This window comes from Leptodactylus fuscus, chromosome 4, assembly GCF_031893055.1.
Source record: "Leptodactylus fuscus isolate aLepFus1 chromosome 4, aLepFus1.hap2, whole genome shotgun sequence".
Lineage (NCBI taxonomy): Eukaryota > Metazoa > Chordata > Amphibia > Anura > Leptodactylidae > Leptodactylus > Leptodactylus fuscus.
In genome coordinates this window covers 148,626,450-148,639,594 of record NC_134268.1, presented here as the reverse complement: position 1 = coordinate 148,639,594, position 13,145 = coordinate 148,626,450, and positions in this window count along the sequence as shown.

Sequence of the window (13,145 nt, the reverse complement as noted above, 5' to 3'; positions counted from 1 at the left end):
GAAGGTTGTTGCCGAAGGAGTTTCTCCTTGCGTGCCTTCTTTTCAGTCACATGAAAGCCACCTAACTCTTTTGGGGGGTGGGCAGACACACTCAGGAGCAGCTTACATTCTTTTGTTTACACTCTCTTACAAGATCTGAGGTGGATCAACACCATTGTCCCCTGCAGATTCCTCAGACAATGGCCACATTTGCAAAACATAGGAAGCTAATTGGAGCCATCAGAGTTGCCTGTTTGGATTAAGGGTCATTTGACCCTCTTTCAGGACTTCAAGGGGGAGCTCGAAATTTCTGGGACTTCTAGTGTTAAACACATTAAGTAATATAGGTTTTACTCACAGTAGATTTTTGCGGGAGCAGACCCATTAAAGGGGTTGTCCCATGAAAAGCATCCTATCTATACTGCTAGTTTATGTGGATTTAAGACTTTTCCTAAATACATTGCTTTATCAAAACGGCTTTGTTTGGCCGCTATCTTAATTTATTCACTTCATTGTTGACACTGTTGTTGTTGTGTTTCAATGGCCACTGGGCTTATCTGCTCATTTCCCAAGCTGCCTGCTCTCAGAGGGGGAGGGAAGGGCTGAGGAGCTCCTCAGATAGGGGAGGGGGGAGGAGAGAGCTCCGGGATTACTGTGCTGTCTATCTTCAGTTTTTCCACTTATCAGCTGGTTTAATTGAATTTGGCTGATAAGGGCTGAGATAAGGAATCCGTTACCTCTGTATGTAAAATGCAAGCTGACTCAAATCTAGCTCTGCTACATCAGCTTCCACGTCAGCTTTATACTGTGGTAATGCATTTACAACCAATTCCTCATTAGTAACTGCAAACATAGCAGATAGCAGAGCAAGTGAAACCCTGCCCACCAATGTGCCGAGAAATCCAGGAAGTGTAGAGAGCACAGAGCCTGAAGGCTGCAGAACAAGGGTTATGGGAATACCCCTCTAACCTGTGAGCTGTCAGTTCTTATAAACACCACTCAGGATTACAACTAATTAGTCACAATTATCCCAAATACCTGAAGTAGCTCTATGTCGTAGAGACACACCCAGCTCTCCCTGCTCTGGCAGCCAGACCCTTTTTACCAGGTTTAAGTAAAACCCTTAGGGTAGCGGCACACGACCGGTCATACAGTACTGTCTCGTGCTGTAATTGATATGGGACAGTATGTCGCTGCGAGGCAGGAACTCCTAGCATCGTAGATAACTATACCGCTAGTGGTCCAGCTCCCATCACAAAGTTCAAGCCAATAAATCTGCAGGTTAGCAAATACAGAGCAGGTCCTGGTTGGTAGTCACTGCTGTTGTCTTGTTCTCTCTTTTATCAGCCATTATCACAGGCTATACAAAAGCTTGACAAAATTAGAAGCATCATAGAGAAAGGAACAAAAAAGCTGTGTTTTCTGCAACGTGTGGCATCAGCCTTTGGGTGTTTTTATATGTGCTAATTTTGGTGTTTTTTGCTGTAATTAACACAAAACTTTGTCAATGAACTCACATTGAAAACTCATTCCAGTGAATGAAATGAAACTAAGAGAACCTAAAGGGCTGTTAGTTTTTTGGCCGTTTTTTTCTTCTTTGGGTCTCTCATTAATTAATGGGTAATTCAGTTCAGTTTTTATGTAGAAAAAAAGAATGACTGAGCAAGACGTTTCTTATAACTGTTTTTATTTGTGATCTAAGGAAGGGGGTTTATTTGAAATTTTACATAAGTTTTTACTTTTTTTTTTTTTTTTACTTCAATAAGGGACTCAAATCCTAGGGGGTCTTAACACTATTACAGAATACAGCAATACAACTGTTTTGAAGTATATTGAAAAATCCACTGACATTTATTACAGGCTGTTTATATCAACCTGTTAGGCTAAGTTCACATCTGGTCTCCATCATTGGTTCTGCTGGGTGTGCAGCGTAAAGCAGTGGAGAAAAAAGTCCCCGGTGCAGGACTTTTCTCTCCGTCAGAGGTTTCTGCAACACTCTGGCACGGATGTGAACTTAGTGTATGGATTCTCAATTTAGCTGCTATAATTTGAAGGTTTCCTGGTTAACCTGGAAAGCTTCTGCAGTTTCAAAAGCTCCCTGGGCTTGTCCAAATAGCAGCTGAGGAGGAATAAATATAAGACCCCTGCCTTCTGACTCAGGTCGCCTGCTAATTTAGTTCTCTATTGTGAACCTGATTGTGCGTATTAGATTACTTTTCTGACCCTCGGCTTGTTTTTTTGTTTTCTGGTTATTTGTTTGCCTGTTTATCTGCCATTGATGCACAAACCAGACTATTAGACTATTGACTTTCTAGTGGATATCGGGTTTTATCTCCTGATTCTGCCTCTGACAACTTCTCCTGGTTTTGACCCTTTGCCTGAAAGATTATTCTCCTGTTTCTGAAGTGCCCTGTAAGATAATTGTGGGTTCTGGTTTGGTTTCAGTTAGTGGAGCATGTATTTCCTATACACTTATGGTGGTGATAATTCGGACTGCCAAGTTTAGCAAAAGCATTTGCCCTGGCTGCAACTTGTTAGGAGGGTTGGGGTGGCCAAAATACATTTATGTATTCAGATATAGAGTAAGGGCAGAGAACTGAACCTTTGCCCCAGGTGAAGGAAAGTTTAGCTTAAGTTCTGAGTTACAGAACAAATCAGCATGGTAGTATTGCCAATGATTTACTGAAACTAAAAATAAATACTATATTCTGAACAAACTGGTCCTTCAACTTTTCCTTTTTTACTTCCAAGCCCTTTTTTCTTTTCGAGTGACCCACACACTTTTCTGCTGTGCCACCCTGATAAGGTCTGAAGTAGGTTGCATTGATTTGATAACTATCCAAGATAAGTCAAACGCATTGGAGGCAACTGCCTTTTCTATTTTTTCCTATACAATCATCTCTATGCAGAGATTATTGTAGGTTCACACCTGCATTTGGGTTTCGGAAACCTAATCTGCTTAAAAAAGCGATTACCCTCGGAAACCCACGGACTCCACAGACAATAATGGGGTCCTCTGGGTTTCCGTCTGAAAAGGGCGGAAAAATGCGGAGAGAAAAGCTCTGCTTGCAGGACTTTTCTCTCCACGTTTGTAAAGCGGAATAGGGAATGGAAACTCCCAGCAGAGACCAAGCGCATGTTATACATATCCTAACCTTTCACAACACAGGACATCAGGGAAATGTAAGCCTTGACTAGAGTGACAGGAAAGTTAACTCCTCCCCTACCACACTAGGCCAAAAAGGAAGTCAAGCTTGAAACCAACAGGCATGTTAAAACTTTACTGCAATAGATCACCTGACTTTTATACTCGTCGCTATCCTAGGTCACCAAGGGAATTCACTCCACCTAGACCAGGGGTGCTCACACTTTTTGAGCATGTGAGCTACTTTATAAACTGACCAAGGGATAAGATCTACTACCCACTTCTTGTGGGTGGGGGTGGGGCCGGGGCGGGCCAGGGGCGGAGAGCAGGACGTGACAGCAGGAGACAACTCTCCGGTGTCTGCTTGTTCACAAAATAGGCTGAGAATCATGTCCGGACACTGGCAGGCGGGGCCGCCGCAGCCCTGACTGCGAACGAGTGCAAGGCCCCGGCCTGCCAGTGTCCGGAGATGATTCTTAGCCTGCGCTGTCAACAAGCAGACACCGATCCCGCGATCGACCCATATGTCCTTCGCAATCGACCGGTAGATCGCGATCGACGTATTGGGCACCCCTGACCTAGACAGTCAGAAAATTAATCTCAATGAGAAGAATTAACAACAATTGAAGTAATAACAATGTATATCAAGGAAATATAAAATATTGACAGCAAAAATACCACATGGTCCACATAGTCTGCCCTTGGAATATTTCCATGTGTTTTTAGATGGTGGCTTTCAGAACTATAACTTGTATGGGGATGGCAGTAATGATAACTGGGCTCAGCCCCAGTATTTTTGAAGGCTGATGTTATTGGAGTTGGTGTGGTATGTAGGACTCCAGGGCAAACTGAGAATTGTGATAAATTGACTTTTAATTCCCTTTTAAACACTCTCCCATTTCCTTTTTTTTCTTCTAACGTCTATATTTTTGTAGTAAGGTAGGATTATTCCCAGTCTGTTCTTATGTAAAACCATAAACATTGGTGGTCACTGGAAACCAATCGTTTTCCTACCCTAATCTCAGACACCAGATCCTCATTTGTCAGGACTAACTCACTCTAGAATGTTCTCTCTTCTGGTTGGTTACTTGACTAGATCTTTCAGAGATTTAGTACATTCAAGATTCAAGAATTTCAAGCTCTTTGTGTATATCCCAAATTACTGTGGATTAAACACTATCCTTGATATCATTATTAGGCAGTTGTTTAGAAGTCTTCCACTGTACAGTACTGTATTGGCAGTGCCTGGTAGTTATGCACACAAGGCAACATGCAGCCTGAGCCTTGGCTCATAATATGGCTCAGAAGTTTAACTTATGGATGACAAGTCAGTATTTTTGCAAGGTATCCATTAGGACCCATAAACATACTTGTTTTCCCCATGTCCAAATTCTGATAATCAAAATGCATTTATCATACTCTGAATCTAATTTTATGTATTTAGACCAGTAGATCTCAATCTGCAGTATGTGTATCCTTGGGGATTTGTCCCGCTGTCCCTAAAGGTTTGCGACAAAATGATAGACACTCTCCCATAATGTTAGTTCATGTGGTTCACCACCAATAAACTACTATTATATTCTGGGGTCTCTTCAGACCTTCAGAGTATAATTATCAGAGGCTCAGAGAAGGAGAGTACACATGACATACAGAGTTATCACCTACTCTGGTCTCAGCCCTCTTCAGTCTCTTCTGGCTTTCCTAGTGACGTCAGGCACGGCTGAGGCCTGTGATTGGGCTTCAGCGGACATGTGGTGTAATGGTGCGATGATGTAAGGACCGTAGAAGCCTTATAATATTGACATTTATAAGTGATCACTACTTTCAGGCTACTCCGGTTTTCTCACTAGGGGGTACTTCACTTGAAAGGCTTGAGAACTACAGATTTAGATGAAACTGTGTCTATAGGAAACATTGGGTTTTCAGATAATTTTTGGATATCCTACAGATAATTTACCCAAGCGCAAAGCTCAATAGGTTATGCTGAGTTTAGTTTAGGTGTATGCCTTGCAACAAGTCCAGGTGCCAAGTCCTCACTTGCCTTCCATGTGCTTGCAGTCAGTGTCTGGAAAACACCAGCACAACTAGTGCTAAAGCAGGGACATTAGTTATTTTTTAACTGTAGAATGTGGGATGAGGAAGGGTGTTCTTTAAGAATTTGTAATACCACTATACTCATTTTCATTCTAAGATTGACAGTATATACACAGGTACATATACTTTTTTAAGGGAGTCTATTAATATCCCCCAAGAATATTCAACTGTCCTCACACTGCTAAAGAGCACATTGCAATGATAAAAAACCTACCATTGGCAACTTTGAAATCTTATGCAAATGAGGCAGTTGGTGCACTGTGGGCTGGGCCCTGTTTCTCTGGAACACTGATCTTGCAACTGCAACCTCTATCCAGGGTCAGACTGGCCCACTGGGGAACTGGTGAATTCCCGGTGGGCCCCGAGGTCCGACTTTTAAGTCCTCATTTTACTAATGCAGATATATTGGTGGGGGCTCCCAATTGAGCACCTGACCCAATGCATCTGCATTTGCCTCAACACACAGGAGCCCCCATTAGCTGATACTGAAGCTGTACATAATGTCCTCCCGATATATAGGGAAAGTACATATCAGAGGACACCACGAGCAGCTTCAGCATAATGGCTGCAATTTCCAAAACTGTTGTGGTTTTGGAAATTGCAGCATGTCACTTATACCTACAGACACATTGGCGGTGGCCCTATAGGTATAAAGGAAGCAGAAAGTCCTAAGAGGAAACCTCTGCGGAATTTCTGCAATAAGTGCTGTGGGAAAAACTGATGCGTTGCCGCCGGGGTTTTTCCACAGCATTACACAGTATATATATATATATATATATATATATATATATATATATATATATATATATATATATATACTACTAATATTATAAATGTGAAAGTTTGTGTGTTTGGATGTTTGTGAGTTTGGATGTTTGTTCCTCAATCACACTAAAACGCCTGGACGGATTTGCGTGCAATTTTCCACAAACATAGTTTTCCCTTAGGATTGAGTCTCAGGCTACTTTTGGTGCCCCTAAACAACATGGCTTCCTAGCAGGAGACTCACAAAAGCAGGACTCCTAGCCCCAGCTATAGACTCACACACACTGCCTGGCATTTCCTGCCTCAACCTGCCTGCACACTCCTTACTGTCACCTCAGGAGTAGCCCTCACTCTACTCACTCACATTTACATATAGCTTTCCACTATATAACAGATGACATTGTCTGTATCACTACATACACGATACAACACATCACACTGTCTGTATCACTACATACACAATATAACACATCACATTGTAATTACATGTATCTCCTATCACTGCTATATACAGTACTTGATACATATATACTCCTGTACACAGGCTGTATATACTATATAATTACATATATCTCCTATCACTGCTATATACAGTGCCTGATACATGTATACTCCTGTACACAGGCTGTATATACTATATAATTACATGTATCTCCTATCACTGCTATATACAGTACCTGATACATATATACTCCTGTACACAGGCTGTATATACTATATAATTACATGTATCTCCTATCACTGCTACATACAGTGCCTGATACATATATACTCCTGTACACAGGCTGTATCCTATTAATATTATAAATGTGAAAGTTTGTGAGTTTGGATGTTTGTGGGTTTGTGTGTTCGGATGTTTGTTCCTCAATCACGTAAAACCCGCTCGACCGATTTGGCTGAAATTTTCCACAAACATAGTTACTACACCCCATTGCGCAATAGGCTACTTTTCGTCACAATAATGCACATAGGTTTTTCCCAGGACCCCCACAAAACCCAAACTCACACCACCATCTCTGCAATCTCACACACTTTGGACCATAGCAAGCCACAAAATTCATATTGCCCTCTGCAGCCTAGCCCCTAACCCCACACAATCACATATACATATATTTTACCACTTTGCCCCTCACCTTAACGATACTCCAGGAGGCTCTCTTTAACGCTCCGGAGCAGCCATGTTTGCCAACCCCCACCGCTCTGACAATCCGCGACACCGCCCACCCATGTCAATACCCCTAGGCGGTCTAATAAATGCAAAAAAAAAAAGTTTAAAAAAAGTAAAAAAAATATTAAAAAAAAAAAAAAAGGATTAAAAATTCAAATCACCCCCCTTTCCCTAGAACACATATAAAAGTAGTTAAAAACTGTGAAACACATACATGTTAGGTATCCTCGCGTCCAAAATCGCCCGCTCTACAAAGCTATACAAATATTTTTCCTGTTCGGTAAACGCCGTAGCGGGAAAAATGGTCAAAAGTGCCAAACCGCCGTTTTTTCACTGTTTTGATTCTGATAAAAATTTGAATAAAAAGTGATCAAAGCAATAACATTTCCTGACAATGGTAGAACTACAAAGTACACCCGACCCCGCAAAAAAAGACGCCCTATACATCCCCGTACACGCACGTATAAAAAAGTTACGGCTGTCGGAATATGGCGACTTTTCAAAAAAAAATTTTTTGAACAGTTTTGGATTTGTTTTTAAGGGGTCAAAATGTAACTAAAACCATATAAATTTGGTATCCCCGGAATCGTAAGGAAACACAGAATACAGGGCACATGTCATTTTGGTTGCACAGTGAACGCCGTAAAACCAAAGCCCGTAAGAAAGTCGCAGAAATGCATTTTTTCTTGAAATACACCCCATTCTGAATTTTTTCCCTGCTTCCCAGTACATTATATAGAATAATTAATGGTAGCATCATGAAGAAAAATTTGTCCCGCAAAAATTAAGACCTCATATGGCTCTGGGAGCGGAGAAATAAAAAAGTTATGGGGTTTAGAAGGAGGGGAGTCAAAAATGAAAATCAAAAAATGCCATCGGCGGAAAGGGTTAACTTCAAATACCTCTGTCCCAAAATCACTATGTAAAGTTTCTCACAACACCGTATATATAGCAGCTCAAATACAAATTACATCGAACACAAAAGTCTCACGTATTCTCTGAATTACAGCAAAAACAAGATACACAGTTACATTTCATATCCCATACCTTATACACAGTACGAAAACCTTACCCACGCCTGTATATACCCACTTCTACAATCACCGCATACGAAGTCGCGGGTACCAGCTAGTATATATATATTTTACACGTAGATTGTGAGCCCCATATAGGGCTCACAATGTACATTTTTCCCTATCAGTATGTCTTTTTGGAATATGGGATGAAATCCACGCAAACACGGGGAAAACATACAAACTCCTTGCAGATGTTGTTCCTGGCAGGATTCGAACCCAGAACTCCAGCACTGCAAGGCTGCAGTGCTAACCACTGAGCCACCGTGTTGCCACTAGTACACAGTATATTGATATGATCAGGATGAGGCTCAACAGCGAGACGCAGCTCAAAAACCCTGTGGAATAAATAGCGGCGAATCTCAATGTATTTTTTTTTTAAACTGGACACAGAGTACTGCATGTCCAACTCTGTGTCCGGTTTAAAAAAAAAATTGGTCTCGCAGCGGAGAGCATAAAACGCTCATCGGCGCTCACGGCCGGACATCTTTCAAACCCATTCAGCTACGAATAAGGATTAAATATCCGAAACGCGTCAGCTACACTTCCTCTGTTCCTAAGGAGTATGTGCCACACGGATTTCATTGTGTATTTTTAAATGGAAACTTTCAAATAAATTTTGTGGATTTTAAAGAAGCTGCAGCCTGCTGGATTTCACTTTGGAACGAACCTGTATTTATTTACTTGCCTGATCCTTAGGATACTTTTGATTGACCCTGGGTTTCCGGTGGTGTCATGACTGCTGGGTTTTGTGATAGAAGGCAGCATTCAGCCTCCTGGGTCTCTCCACCCTTTGGGTTGCTCTGCCCTACTCCTTCTCCACTCTCACATAATTAATTACCTAGGCTATGGGGGATCACTGACTATAGTAAAGATAGACCCAATAGCATAGGTAATTTCTGTGAGATTGGAGAAGTGGGCAGAGTCATCTGGAGAGCTGAATCCTACCCCCGATTACATGACCCGGGGGTTGTGACATCGCTGGAACCCCCAGGTTCATAAGAAGCATCCACAGGACCAGGTAAGTAAATAATACTTTCCGTACAATCCCTTTAAGACTCCAAACTCTGCCTATGATATGAGGTGTTAATAGTTACTAAGGATAAGAACATAGGTCATGAGAATGCACATCTTTTAATCCTAATTGTAAATGTCATGCTGAAAATAGACTGAATAGACAAAATCATTGTTTCCAAAGGGATTAGCTAAGTACATAATAGGGTTTACCTGGCAACTGACAACAGGACAAAATATATATAGACTGTTAACCCATGTCCTAATTATACATCCAGGATACGGGGCAATACCGGTAAGTTATTATATGAAACAGAACAAATTCCCCTGTGTAATAAAGAAAGAAAAAGAAATGAATACTGACAAAAATGGATCCTAAACCACTTCCTGCTGCAACCATTTTTTTTTCTTTTTTTAATCCCCTCTTTCCAAAAGCCAACACAAATTGTTCTTCTTAAGGCTAAGGCCCCATGTTTGAGAAATGCAGCTTTTTTTGTTGCAGATTTTACTGAGTTTTTTGAGCCAAAGCCAGGAGTGGACTGAGCAGAAGGTAGAAATATAAGAACTTACTATATGTTTCCTATTCCTTTTGTAGATATTCTTAGCTTTGGCTCAAAAAAACGTAGCAAAATCTGCAACAAAAAAAGCTGCGTTTCGCAGCATGGAATAATAATAATAATGCAATTTACCCTGACAACCACCGTAATATTTAACCCCCCAGTGCCATGGTCAAAGTTGACTGAGGCGCCATCTTGCCCGGGATCGCCAGCACCTGGAGCGATATCCGGGGCTGGTGTGCCTATGGAATGAGAACCAGGAAGCTATTGAAGGCTTGTCTGTCATTCATATGCAGCCTGACATACAAATGCCGATATTTTGCTATGCAGCGATCTATTATGTGCAAAAAATATATATATATAAAATTCAAATCACTCCCTTTTGCCTAGAACACATATAAACGTACTTAAAGGGAGCCTTCATACGGAGTTACGCTCATTCTGATCGTAAAAACACTTTCAGAATGAGGGCGTAAAAAGCAGCTTCCATTGACTTGAATGGGAGCCGGCATATGAGCGCTCCCCATTGAAATCAATTGGAGGCTTTTTCCCTATTGCTTTCAATGTATTACGCGTGTATGCTGGCACCTATTCAAGTCAATGGAAGCTGCTTTTTACACGCTCATTCTGAACGTGTTTTTACGATCAGAATGAGCGCAGCGTAACTCCGTGTGAAGGCTCCCAAACACTGTGAAACACATACACATGAGGTATCCCTGTGTCTGAAGATGGCTGTTCTAAAAATGTATAAAAATATGGAGAATGCTGTAGTGGGAAAAAAAAAATCTAAATTTCCAAACCACCATTTTTTTGCTGTTTTGCCCCTAATAAAAATTTGAAAAAAGTGATCAAAGCAATAGACGTTCCCCAAAACTAAAAAGTACATCTGGTCCCGCAAAAAAAACCTATGCATGTACGGAAGTATAAAAAGTTACGGGTGTCAGAATATGGCAACTTTTAGAAAAAAAAATTTCTTACCAATTTTTAGATTTTAGGGGTTAAATTGTAAATAAAACTATGTAAGGGTGCATTCACACTAAGTATACGCTGAGCTGATTCTGAACGTAAAGCACGTTCAGAATCAGCGCGTACAAAGCAGATCCCATTCATTTCAAAGGGAGCCAGCATCTGTGCGCTCCCCATTGAAATTAATGGGCTGCTTTTTTCCCTGTTGGTTTCAATGTGATACTCGCGTCATGGGGTCTTGAGCATCATGGGGTCTGTTCACTAATACAATAATACAGTGCAATGCATTAGAAAGTACACAGAGTTCTATTACAGGTTGCCTAGTGCAGCCTGGCATAGAAACACATTGAAGACAAACCTGTGATCCATCAATAGGCTCTCAGATATTTAGGCAACAGATCACTGTTGCCATATGTCATGGGGGATGGCAACCCTACACAAAATAGTGGTGCCTGTGTGCTGCCGATAAAAGGTTCGACTGAAGCATCTGTAGGATTAATGCCCATGATCAGTGTAAAATACAGCAAAAATCCAAGCAGCTACCATGTTTAAAGGGTACACCTTTTTAACTAATGGCATGTTGGAATACCCTTTAAAAAGGCTATTCTACTCCTACCTTCCATTCTTTTCTTCTCCCTGGCCTTTCTGATAAAATCTGTATCTTTTGTTATGCTAATTACGATCACGGATCATCAGAGCTGTTCACCCTGTGCTCCAAGCATCCCCACGTCATAACTTTCCACCTCCCTTATATCATTGTGTTCACTCCCCTCTTCCTCTTCTTCGTATCTTCTTCCTTTTGCAGGCCTCTGACCCAGCGCTGTAACAGAAAATGGTGGCCCAGGCATGCATAGTCAAATTTCCTTAGCAAATTTCCCCAAATTGTAGGACTCCAGTGTCACCATTATGAACAAAATGAATGTGTCTCAACCAAGAGATGTTGTCATTAATGGTACTGAAATGTTAAGCTATATGCCTGCTCAAGATTTTTAAAATCTTATGATGATGATGAGTGTTGTATGTGTCCGATGCCAAGCACATTCCAATGTTATTGGTGTTTAATACTGTAACAGAATCTATGTACAGGGGATTAGCTGCATAGTACAAAATACGGACATCATTAATGTCCAATCTCAAAATGAAATTCAGTTCATAGAAAAAGATAAATCATCAAAAAAAAGTGAAAATTCTCCCATCACCCCCAAAAGAAATTTGCATAAGTTAGTGCACAAATCGTACCCATGGTGATACCTTTCATCTGATAATAAAAATTGCCATCAAAAAGCAAACAGTTGTGAGAAGAAACCACACAAGTGAAAGTACAAATTTATGACAGCACTTGGAGACTATACTTTTCATATACAAAAGTGTTGGATCCCCTAAATGCCCAATTTGTGAGCAATAGCAGTCTGCTATAACATGAAAGTACTTCTGATACGAAATAAGTGCCTCCCCAATTTGATGATTAATGCCATTTTATCTGGCATCAGTGCCCCGCTTTCCCTGAGTATGCTTATTTTAGCGAAACATGTTGGCCTGCATGAATGTTAGGGTTTAATTAGTGTTAATCAGAAACACATGGTTTCCCACTGAAAATATAAGATATTGGCAAAGCAGCACCTTTCTCTCCTCATGTTTTGGACCCCATTATAGTTTCTGGGGTCCGCGGGTTTTCTTAGGTAACCGCCTTTTTATGCGTATAGGTTTTCATTCTGGGGGTCCCCAAGTAGACTCCCTGAACGGAAACATGAACGCAGATGCGAATGGGGCCTCACAGTTTTCCAGATCTCTGCTTGCTCTCATTCATTCTGCTTACCTCTAGTGGATGAAATTCTGACAATGGTCATGTGACATACAGTCCATGAGAAATTGAAATAGAAAGTATATTGGAAAATTGTATAACATTTTATTATACAAACAATAAGATTTGTTTCTTCATATTAATCTGAAAGTGGCTGATTGTTTATCAGCAGCAGCAGTTTATCGTGTACGCGCATTGGCACAGACTTATTAAAAGTCGCACTTTTTTTTGTACAAATTATTTTCTGCACAGACATTGGTCATGTATTATAATTTACACCAGAAATCTGAAATGAATGATGTGGAAACTCTACACCAGTTAGGGAAGCATGGTGGCTCAGTGGTTAGCACCGCAGCGCTGGAGTCCTGGGTTTGAATCCTGCGAAGGACAACATCTGCAAGAGTTTGTATGTTCTCCCTGTGTTGGTGTGGATTTCCTTCCAAACTCTTAAAAAGACATACTGATAGGAAAAAATGTAGATTGTGAATCCTATATAGGCTCACAATCTACATTTGAAAAAGAGAAAAAAAAAAAAAAAACTCTACGCCAGTTATGACTTGGCGTAGCCCTCCTTCCAGAATCA